The sequence below is a fragment of the Somniosus microcephalus genome, chromosome 4 (assembly GCF_052327205.1).
Source record: "Somniosus microcephalus isolate GS21.2 chromosome 4, FLI_Smic_1.0, whole genome shotgun sequence".
Lineage (NCBI taxonomy): Eukaryota > Metazoa > Chordata > Chondrichthyes > Squaliformes > Somniosidae > Somniosus > Somniosus microcephalus.
The window spans coordinates 161,424,047-161,436,610 of record NC_140990.1 but is presented as its reverse complement, the minus strand read 5'-3'; the positions used below and the strand labels follow the sequence as shown (position 1 = coordinate 161,436,610).

At 46.4% G+C, this 12,564-nt stretch overlaps 1 pseudogene; it reads right to left on the bottom strand.

The window, feature by feature from the left end:
* LOC147119964 (uncharacterized) overlaps positions 1-12,564 on the bottom strand; it is a 1,277,156-nt pseudogene that overhangs the window by 495,681 nt on the left and 768,911 nt on the right.

Genomic DNA, 12,564 nt, shown 5'->3' with positions numbered 1-12,564 from the left:
GTGAGATTTGGTTGTGAGGCTTGCAGCAGTGGTAAGTGTGTGAGGTGAAGCTATGAACGTGAGGTATGAGTCATGCTTGATAGAGATTGTTGGTAGGCGAATGATGCATTGAACAGTGTGTGAGGCCAGTGGTGCAGTTAGTGGGAGATGGCATTTGAAGATGCATTTACTGACCTTGAACACTCGTGTGATGTCATTGAACCTCTTTCGGCACTGCAACCAGGTCCTTGAGCAACACTGCTAGCATTGACTGCATTGGCTATCTGCTCCCACTGACATCGCTGTGTGTGTCTTGAGGGCCTCCTGGCCCCCTGTGGATAGAGGACCTGTTTTCTCCTTTCCACCCCCTGCACTAAGGCCTCTAGTGCTGCATTCAAAAATTCTGGAGCCCTTCCTCTAGCCTGTTGAGCCATTATTCAGTCACACTTGCCTCCACAACCAGTTCCAGCAGCTGCTACAGGCAGAATGCACCTCCCCTTTAAGAGGTGCAGACTGCCTTTATGATGTAGAGGCTCGCTTTAATTGGAGATAGCCTTGCATGAACTTGGGCCCCCTGCTGAGCGTTCCGCCAGTCAGCAATGTGTTCAGTGCTGGGCTGAATGCTGCAAATATTATAATTAGCAGGCAGCACAATGGTCGCGTGCTGCCTGCATTCCTTTCAACGGGCATAGGCTGATCACGCGTTGTGATGCCTGGGCCTGTTTTCGTGTCCAATCCAATTTTTACCCCATGGTGATAAAGAAAAAATAAAGAAAAAGAGAGAAGAAAAGCAGAAGCAAAAAAGAGTAAGAGTGAGAGTGAGAGAGTGAAGCAGAAGTGGACCGAGGGAAACAGAAAAGTTAAAATGAGAGAGAGAAGAAAGGAAAGAGAGAGAGAAGCTGCAACACAAAGACAACAGAGACAGCATGACACCATATGCTCCACCTTGTTGTGAATAATGCCATCGAAGATATATGGGAGAAGCCCCAAGGAAAGTTCCATTGATATCTTATTCAGACAAGTTAAAATAAAAGGCTGGAACAAAATATAGTTAAGACGCTAATGCACTAGCTTTAATTTTGTTTCTCCATAGATTGTAAATAGAAAAACTCATCACACAAATTTAACTGGGAAGTCTTTGATTCCTTTGAGGATCAATTTTACAAGACCCTGCTCACTAGATTGGAGCCATGCCAGGAGTGCAGGTCATATATAAGCCATTTATCAATCTAGGGCTGATTCTGTAACCTCTACTCCTGCTTAGCGAGGTTCTAGGAGTGGAACCAACCTACATAGTGTAAACTATTGGACTGCTCTACAGAAAACATACCCTATGGATTTTCAGAAAGCTAGTCACAAGATTCCACAATTGTAATTAGTTGCTAAGTCAAGTAGTCTGGGAATAGGAGGTAATGGCCCATAAATTCCGTTCCCTACGGGTGTGTACGCACTGGGTACTCACCCGTAGGGCCAACGGAAGTGCCGGTTTTAGGCATGCACTGTGCATGCGCTGGAAACCGGAACTTCTGTTCTCTGAAGAAAGGGGTTTGCAGGTCAAATGCAGAGGCAGCGCGTATGGCTGGAATTTCTGTTTTTTTCATACTATGCTGCAGTCCAGGAAAGTGGAAAGTTGCTGTGCCTAGAAAAGCAGGCGCAAGGCCTGCTTTTACCAGGCTAACAGTTGAAGTAAGTAAAAAAAATGTATTCCACTGATTTATCATTTTAAAATACTTTAAAGAAAGGTAAGTTTATTTTTAGCCCTGTTAAAAACTTTAATTATTTGTTTTTAATTTAAATTTTTGTTTAAAATAGTTAATTTATGTAATTTATAGTCATGTTAAAAATGTGATGTTTTTAAAAAAAATTATTTGAAGTTTTACTTATGTTTTTGTGGTTGATCTCTATTCATAGATTTGACAGGTCTTCCTGTCAAATCTATGAATGGAGATTCTCTGCTCTGATTGGCTCCCCATGGCCCACGTGATCTCAGGGACTCTGCAAACTACCTACGCCTCTGGGATATGTGAACCCTGCACACCAGCAGTTTGGGGAGGCCCAGCAATGGAATTCTGCACCTCCTGGGAGCCCACCGGTCCAGGCGGAGATTTTTCAAAATCGCAGCCCTCCGCCCGCAGGAGGGCTGCGAACAGAACTTCTGGGTCAATGTATTTCACTGGTTATATTATTGGCTTAAAAATAAGTAACAGAATAGGCATGAATGGGAACTTGTCAAGTATCTTGTCATGAAGTCACGTCAAATGGAAACCAGGCACTTCCTTTCAAGGAAAGCGAGAAATCAAACCATAGGGAGTATCAGTCCAGGTACTCTCCGAGACATCTGAGCAGCCAGTCATAGAGCAGTACCATTGAGGCCCAAGAGCATGTAGCTCGGCCAACCTCTTGATGTGGATAGTATATGCTGTAGGAATGGGAAAATATTAAATACTTTACACAAATACAGTTACCAAAAAGACCAGATTTGACTCATGGTTTATGCATTTTTCTGACATACCTGTGCCCATTCAGAACATCGAGGGTGCTTTTGACAGTCTCCCAGAGCTGGTAAAGGTAAAATTAGCCGTCTTCCTTTGCCTTGCTTCAGCTGCAGCAGAAAGACAAATTCCAAATTAAAATACAGTACTGGCAGTGCAGAGGCAAGCAGCCAACAGTTTATTTTGTTTCCATGGTTAAGCTGATACCTGGGTTCCCTTTCACATGTTTAAATAAAGCAGCCTCTGGAGCTTTCAGTCAAGCACTAATGGATCTTGTCACAGTGCCAACTTCTAATGAAACCTTAGATTGTAAACTACAAACTACAAACCACAGTGCTCTGAATTTCCTCCAACACAAATGTGGTTTCAAATGGTGGGTGAAGTCACTGCTGGGATGGTTAGTAGTGAATTGCTCCAGATTGTGGTAGACCTACCTTGGTACCTGCTTTGTTACAAATGCTGAATTCAGTGAAACTGTTAACTGTTTTCTCCAGTGTGGTTTCCCAGTCAGTATATTTGATGATGAAATGATATAATAACAATGGTTTCTACGCTGCAGGGACCATGGACCTGCTATATGAGGAATATACAACCAGTCAAAGGTGATTAGTGGGGGGGCTGTAAAGTTAGTTTGATATCCTGTTTCACTCAATTACTTTTGGGGAGCCATGGGCTTTTCCCCGTGGCTCATTTGCATTCTTTAGGAGCTTGAGTGGGTAATATCAAGCCCATGAGAGGTCAAGTTGCACATGGTGAGGGCATTGCACTGCAGTAGTAAAAGCATTGTACTGTAATGTCCCCAACTCTCACACGTGCACTGGTGTGATGACTCTTGAGATCACAACTCATGTTCGGTTCAACTGGCCATTCAAAGATTCTGCAATGTGGCACCAGATCACCTGATCTTGATCCAAGTCTCAACAGGATTAGGCCCTAATGGTTGCACCACTTAGACTTGTCAGGGTGTAATTCCAAATTGCCGCCTGAGCTTAAAACTGCTATTGTGGATTGGCACTCTGTTATAGAAACTGCCCGATTTAATTTCCATTGATCCGCAATGATGGGCGCACTATACTTGACCTCAGGGTCCGGAGGAGAAAAAAATCAGCAGGGGTGTCTTCCCTGATCGCTTTCCAGTGACCTCCACTGGAGGGTGTGCATGTGAATGTTGGGCGGGGAGATGATTGGGCTGTGCTGTGAAGACCTCCATCAGTCCAAAAATGTGCGGGTTAGGTTGATTGACTATGATAAATTGACCCTTAGTGTTAGGGGGATTAAATACGTGGGGTTACGGGGATCGGGTGGGATATGTGTCGGTGCAGGCTCGATGGGCCGAAATGGCCTCTATCTGCATTGTGGGGTTTCTGTGATTTCTGTGATTACTGAGAAGATTAACATATTAAGAATAGCCACTTGGATGAGGGCTGCCAGTAGCAATTAAACCATACCTCAGCATGAGTCAGGAGCAGAATACATCTGGAAGAAAAAGTATAGTCTAAAAATTACTGTTGCCAATATTAGCAGATTAACACTCAACGGGGGAAAAATTTGTGTTCGCCGGCAAAGTTGCTGGTAACAGCTAACAGCCACTGGAAATGGCCGCAATGCTAACCAAGTGAAATTGGTCTGGGGGGCTAATTGGAGGAAGTGGGTCTGATGACATCACTTGATGACTCGTCATCAGCCTGTTTCCTTAAAGGGACCATGCGCAAATTGATGTTGACAGTTCTGCTGTCAGTGTTCTACAGCATTGAGGTACTACAATCACTGACAAGCACAGCACAGAGGTGCAGGGCTGCACCCAGGCTCTCCCACGACACCCTCCATATGCTTATGGAGGGAATCACAGCACCCAGGGTGCTCCTCTTCCCTTCCCATGGGCGGAAGAGACCTCCCCAGGAGATCAACACAGCCTGGTTGCACATTGCACAGGAGGACACAAGCAGGGATGTGGTCAGGAGGACCAGGCTGCAGTGACACAAACCTTTCAATGATCTCAGCAGATCACGAAACATTACTGCAAAGCCACACTCAACCTCATCCTGCTGTGCCACTCCTCATATCCCATCACTCTGCCTTCCCTACCCTACTCCTGCACATCCTTACTCACACCAACTTACCTTGCACCTCCACTCACTTGAGCACGTAAATCTAGGTTGACACTCCAGTGCATTGCTGAGGGAGTGCTGCACTGTTTGAGGTGCCGTCTTTCGGGTTAGACGTTAAACCGAGGCCCTGTCTGCTCTCTCAGGTGGATGTAAAAGATCCCATGGCACTATTTCAAAGAAGAGCAGGGAAGTTATCCCCGGTGTCCTGGCCAATATTTATCCCTCAATCAACATAACAAAAAACAGATTATCTGGTCATTATCACATTGCTGTTTGTGGGAGCTTGCTGTGCACAAATTGGCTGCCGTGTTTCCCACATTACAACAGTGACTACACTGCAAAAGTAATTCATTGACTGTAAAGCGCTTTGAGATGTCTGGTGGTCATGAAAGGCGCAATATAAATGCAAGTCTTTCTTTCTTTATCCCTCTCTATCTACATTATCACATCCCCATCTCACTAGCCACCCCTCACACTCACCCTCATCCTAGTCCAATCATACCAACTAACAACATACAAGGGTAGGCACTTGGGTGTTTTATCCAATGTTCATGTGAAGTTTCTGTTAATGTGGTGTCAAACATTGAAATCTTTATTTTCAACACTTTGCGTTCTTGGACAGATTTGTGTACACCTTTGGAAGTGGCTTAGTGAGTTGCAGTGAATGGTGAGACATAACGGTACCCCCCGCAATGGTGATGAACGTGAAAGGAATGGCTTGGGCATTGTAGGGATGCTTTATGGTGTTGGCGCATCATGTGGCAGCCAGGGTGTACAGCGTCAAGTGAAGTAAATCTGGCCATGGTGGGGCCATCCCTAGCGTCCCGGGCAGCAATGTAGTTGAGTGCTGATGCCCTCTGTCCTGTGCAGCATCAGTTGATTGCGGAGAACGTTTGGTGTTGTTGTTGGTGCTGTGGGTGTACCTGGTGTTGGGGCTGATCGTAGTGGGATTCTGAGGACCAAGGTGAGATTTTTTTCAAGGGCACCGATGCTGATGGAAAAGATGGTAGGTGAGGTTGAGATGACAGAAGTGATCTGTCAATGGTGAGAGAGGTTGTTCTAATGAAGTGACACTGGATATAGAGTTTGCTCCAAACACTTTGCAAGCTGCATAAAGTTCAATCTGTCTTACAAATGCAGTAAGCAACAGCTTCTAACCTTGGAAAGTGAACACCTATTGTTAGAATAAAATTTTGCTGGACAAGATTGCTGGACAAGATTTTGCTGGAAAAGACACAAACAACAAATTCGCTGACTGGGACTAATTGAATCACTGCACAGTGAGACATGCCACGCTTACGCATGGCTGGAACAAAGTTCGTCTCGTGTCCTGACTGGGACTAATTGGATCACTGAGGACTAACAAGGTTCACTGGTATCCTATCATCGAACTAATCACTTGTATCCTATTATCGAACTAATCACATTCCGCCGGGGAACAAGACGGAACGAAGACCTGAAGAGGCAGAATTGGCAACACAAGTGTGTAAACTCCTGACTGGAGGAAAATAACGATATGCGCTAATAAACGAATTGATTGGATGAATGTAAATGATCTAAAACCAACTTCTTGGAATTGTATACAAGCTCGGCACGTACTACAATCGGGGAGAAGGTGCTCTCGCAGACCGCGTGGTTGCAGACTCTTCTCCCAGGGCTCTGTCATTTAATAAAGTTGTCTCTCTTACTCAAAGTCTAGTTTCCGAGGAATCATTTTTCCTACAACAAATTGGCGATGCGAGCAGGGTGCCACGGAGCTGAACAGTCGTTCGAATCAGTGACCAGGGTGAGTAGTCAGATTTTTGACCGCCCATAAATCAGAGACACTCGACAAGGCGACTGAACGGCGAAGCGGCACCAAAACGAATCTGGGACACAGACTGAGTGGGTAAGAGACACTACTTGATTTGTATTTGTGTATTTGTATTTGTGTATTTGTATTTGTGTAATAGTAACTAAGAGAAACCTCGGACCAGGAGGACACTTGTCTCAGACACCTAGCCTCAGGCCGGTTGTTAAGAGGGCAAATGCCCCACGCGAAGGCTAGGACCATGAAGTAGGTGCCGAGACTCCAAGGTGTTCTAAAGTCGTGATACTAGTCGAGTACGGTTAACATTTTTCTGCATTATATCATGTTGCTAAGTGAACTAGGAGATTATTAGTGTCGGTGTTGTAGGACCCTGATCAGGTAAACAGAGGGGTAGAAACCCCGTCCAACAAGCAAGCGTTACATGTCCGGGCAGTTTTGAGAGAAAGACAAACCCGGACCTCTGAGAACGCTGGCATAGAGTGCGACAAGAAGCTCGGGTATTCTCGGAAGGAAAGAATAGGGGGGCTCTCTAAGGAACAGATCTCCAGACACGAAGGAATGATCGGTGAAGCAGCGGCGATGTCAGGTGAGGAAGTTAAGAGGGGACCTTCGGGCTTCCTCACATATTCTTATATGACAAACCGACAGTCGTTAATTAAGAAGATGCAGAAAGACAGTTGGGATGTGTCACAGGCTTTAGAACTCCAGAGAAGCTGGTTGACTAAACAGACAAAGGATAAAACCAAGAAGGCAGGAGTGTTATTAGTACACCAACTAGCAGGACTCATTGAACAAGTAAACGTAATAAAGAAAGTTGCACAAGACAAAGTACAGGTGGTTACGGAACTAGAGACAAAGGCGAAATGTCAAGCAAAGATTATAAAGGAATTAGAGCGTAAGGTATACGAGGGGGGGCGAATGGGGACCTGTCCAGTCACCACCTCCCTTCCCCCATATTACAGTACAGAACCAACAGCCCCTGCAGGCAAGGGGGACGTTGAAACAGTCGAGATGGCTCCTGTGAGTCGGGGCGGGACATTGGCTAATCCCACCGCCAGTTACAAACCATTCACTCCCGGGGAAAGACAACAGATCATGACCGTCTTAGGAAAACTCCAGCCCCGGAGCCAGAATATTAAATTCTGGACGGAACTTAATGCCGTCTGGGTAGGGCACCAATTGCACCTAAGGGATATTCACCAATTGGTCCGAGCAGCCTGCCCTGCGGACAAGTGGTGACTTGTGGCAGGCGGGCATGCAGTTCAACCCGCTCAAGACTACAGCGGAGGGCGTTGGACACACGCGGTAGCCCTCACTGACGAAATGGACGCCCAACAGCCGGCATTTGCCCTTTTTAAGACAGAAGTCCAGAGGGTCCTAGGTGATTCCCCCATGAATTGGAATAGAATCACAACAACCAAACAACAAAAGGGTGAGGGAGCGTCAGAATATGGAGAACGATTATTCAATATCTACCAAGAGAGCTCGGGCCAACAAAATGCCATTAGGACGGACCCGGCCTTTATACAGGCATTTAAGGATGGCTTGTCACCCAGACACCAAGGCATCATTACGATGGGGGTAGTAACCGCCAGAAACTATGATGACCTGGTAGAATGGGCTAGTGGGGTAGATGGAAGTGGGATGGAGGATAAGGATAAGGATAAGGTTAAGGTAAAACAAGAGATGGTAGCAGCCGTGACTAATTGGGAATCTGGAACCCGACCCAAGAAAGGACCATGCCACAACTGTGGAAAGATGGGCCACTTTGCAAAAGAATGCAAAGGGAAGAAAGTTGACAAACAGTGCAATTATTGCGGAAAACGGGGGCACCTAGAGGCCGCCTGTTACGGAAAAAACGGCAGGTATAGTGAGGGGCAAAACACCCTAACCGCCGAAGAATATAAGGAATGGCAGGAATATAAGCGTAGTAGTTGATGTCCGGTGGCCCCCATAAAAGGTAAAAGGGAGGGGAGAATTTATGTGTCTGCACTAGTAGGGGGCCGACAATGTGAAATGCTGGTGGACACAAGCGCATCAGTTTCCGTCACTAACCTCCCCCTCCCCACGACTAGTAAGTCAATACTCCTGCGAGGACTCAATGGCACTAAAGTGCCAGCTCACTTGAGCACCACGCAGCTGGTGGAAATCGATAATATATACCTCCCCATGAAATTCTATGTGTGTAAAAATAATGAAGGTACAATATTAGGTAATGATATAATGAGGGAGTACAAAGCAATAATTGATTGTGGCAAAGGAAGGTTAACATGGCCAAAGGCGGATGGCCATAAGGAAAAGATTAGACAACTGGCAAATAACACTGGCACCCTTGGGGTGGCCACCGTAACTACCAGGGACTGGCACGAAGATACGGGAGGATACGGAGCCATTTGTGATTCCGTGATTGGGGTATGGGCTGAAACAAAGTTAGATACAGGAAAAGCTAGTATCGACCCTATTAAGATTCCCGGACCAGAACACAAATCCCACCGCCAGTACCCAATAAAGGCGGAGGCCAGGAAGGCAGTCGTGGACATAGTGAAGGGGCTAGTAGAAAGGGGTATCCTGAGGGAAACCACGAGCACTACTAATTCCCCCACATGGCCAGTAGAGAAACCCGATGGGAGCTATAGGTTGACTATAGACTATACAGCCCTCAACAGGGTCACTCCTAAATTACACCCCATCGTTGCCAGTCCCTCAACAATTTTGAATGGGCTATCCCCTGAACAGAAGATATTCACCGTTTTAGACATAGCTAACGGATTCTGGGCACTCCCATTAGATCCGGAATCACAAGAGAAATTTGCATTCACAGTAGGGGATAAACAATATACGTGGACCCGATTGCCACAGGGATTCCATAATAGCCCAGCTATTTTTCACCGCGTCATGAGTGATATCCTCAAAGGAAGCACTATTTTGCAGTACGTCGACGACATACTAATAGCCTCGGAAACGAAGGCAGACCATCTGGCAACCCTATATTCAGTACTAAGGGCCCTAGAGACGGCTGGCCTCAAGGTAAGCCCTAAAAAAGCACAGATAGGAAAAACTCAGGTCCTATACCTGGGACATCTAATCTCCCAAGGACTTAAAGAAATGCCACAGGACAGGAAACACGCTGTCCAGGGCATGCCGAGACCCGTAACAGTACGCGGAGTCAGGAAGGTACTGGGGCTCTTTAATTACAGTCGAAATTTTATCCCGGGGTTCGCTAAATTAGCAGAACCTATACAAAGATTAGTGAAAGGGGGTAAACCCGCGTTGGAACCAATAGATTGGGGACCGGAACAAGAGGAAGCTTATACTCAACTAAAGTCTGAGCTAGTATCAGCCCCAGGGCTAGGACTGCCAGATATGAGTAAGGACTTCCACATACATTGCAACAATGAAGAAGGGTTTTACACAGCAGTAGTTACACAGGATCATGGGGATAAAAGAAGGCCCGTTGCCTACTATTCCACAGCGGAGGGACCGGTAGTCATAGGGCTCTCCCGGTGCATAGCTGCATTGGATTGTGCGGCTTGGAGCCGATAGTATTGACAGGAAACATTATATTGCACACTAAACACACTCTGGTAGAGATGCTGAATACCGGGAAATTAAGATCCGCTTCGAACATGAGACGTGCCAAGTGGGAGGTCGTCCTCCTCCCTCCGAGTAAAGCAGTAACCATTGTTAGAGACACAGGGGAGAACCCGGCAGAAGGAATACTGGGAACTGGGGAGCCCCACAACTGTGGGGACGTAGATATGAACCTGGAAGAAGATAGGATAAAAGACACCCCTTTAGCGACAGCGGAAGAGACGTTCTACGTAGATGGTTCACGCAAGTATATAGATGGGCTGCCCCGAACGGGGTGGGCGGTGGTTAATGGCGAATTAAAAACCGTAGAGTTAGGACGGATTGATGGAGGCCTATCGGCCCAAGTAGCAGAGCTAGTGGCTCTCACCAGGGCACTAGAGTTGTCAGAGAATAAAATCGTGAACATTTACACAGATAGTAGGTATGCCTTTGGGGTGGTCCACGATTATATGACTGTAGGAGGGGATTCATTACTACGGGAGGCAATCCCATAAAACACCAGCTGAGGATAGAAGCCCTCCTAGAAGCTAGCGACAAACCCCAACAGGTAGCAGTAATTAAGATTAAGGCACATCAGAGGGAACCGGACCGGACTAGCCCGGACTGGTTAAATCACCAGGGGAACCAGGCTGCGGACCAAGCAGCACAAAGGGCGCTAGAGCAAGAAAGGATCGAAGAAGTACCAATAGCCGCTGTGAGCAGCTCCGAGGACGAGATAAGTATTGACGAACTCCATGAGGACACCCCCGACGTCGAAAAAGGTACGTGGGAAGAACAAGGCGCAAAGCGGGGAAGCAATAATGTCTGGCGAAAGGATAACAGGGTAATGGCCCCCAAGTGCATTCAAAATACGCTATTAGAACTCCACCATGGGCTTGTACACTCAGGGAGAGAAGCGATGATGGGAAGCCTCAGCAAAGAATGGTGGTGGAAGGGGATGGGAAGAGATATCGCGAGATACTGTCATCGATGTATCACCTGTGCGCAATATAACCCTGGGCGACCCATAAAGGTCAAAATGGGACATCAACCAAGGCCACGAGGGCCCTGGGAGCATATACAAATAGACTTCACAGGTCCCCTTCCACCGTCACACGGCAAAACATACTGCCTCGTGGTCATAGACCAATTCACCCGCTGGGTAGAGGCTTTCCCCACGCGAAATTGCACCGCTTTGACGGTTGCTAGAGTCTTAGCTGAAGAAGTAATCCCCAGGTGGGGAATACCAATTCAAATGGACTCTGATCAAGGTACCCACTTTACCGGGAGTGTCATAAAAACGGTATGCCAATTAATGGGAATTAAACAAAAATTCCACATCCCATACCACCCTCAAAGTTCGGGCATGGTGGAACGAATGAACCAAACCCTTAAAAATGCATTGGCAAAGGCAATGCAGACGTCGGGGAAAACCTGGACTGAAGTATTGCCCATTATCCTAATGAAGCTGCGAGCCACTGAAAACCGAACGACAGGCTTGACCCCTTATGAATTGATGACAGGAAGGGCGATGCAATTGCCAGAAGGCATCATAACAGGTGGGGCCGATGTAGGCCCTTTAAAAGATAGACTAAAACGATACGTTCTGGAACTTAGCACTCAATTAAAGGAGATGCGAAAGAATGTCTGCGATAATCAGGAGGACAAGGATCGGGCACAAGAGCTCACAATGACGGCTTATGTTCCCTCAGCGGGTAGTAAAGTCATGGTGAAAACTCTGCCCAGCAAACCAGGGATCGCCCCAAAATGGAGTGGGCCATATGAAATCATAATCAGTGGGGATACCTGTGCCTGTCTAGACATAAGGGGTAAAGGAGTATGGAAGCATTGGACACAATTGAAAGTATATAAAGACAACTGACTGGCTACTTTCTGAATCTGTTTTACAGGTGATCTGCATACCCTTTGTCATAAAATTCCTGTAAAGACTGGACTGTAGTGATATATTAATCATGTTTAGAGTATTATGGGTAATGGCGTTATTTCATATTGTCACGGGAAGCGCGGTACCCCATTTACGTAAAGAGAGAGGATTGCATGTAAATACCTTTCTGTATATGTCATATGTCTATGCGAAAAAAAATGGGCCAAAGCTCCTGCTGGGTGTGCGCCCATGTGCCCACCCATACGGGGGGAGGAATCCCATTAAGGCCTATCCCCTTTAAGGTAGAGGAGATGGTAGGGTGGTTATTATACTCTAATACCACCTGGAATAAGGAGGATACCATACAGACCCAAAATAGCTTGAATCCAGATCAGCTGGAACATGAGTGGAAACAGGCAGGGTATAACCCCATGAACTTTAAAGGATGGTTTCATCCCCAGTACGATAATCGAAGGTATCCAGAAGAGCTATTAGTCAGCACAGGGGGAAAACTAAACAATGCAGAGGGGGAAGTCTGCTTGGTAAACTATGACGAGACAGGGTTAGTGGTTGGATGGAGTAAGTGCAAGTATAATTACACTTTAACCAAAACCAGTACTAAACCACCAGGTGCCCTAGAATGGCCCTACGTGGGAACGTTTAATTTATCTGAAGTGCTAAACCGGACTAGCAATCTACCCTGGAGGGGAATACCTGGGA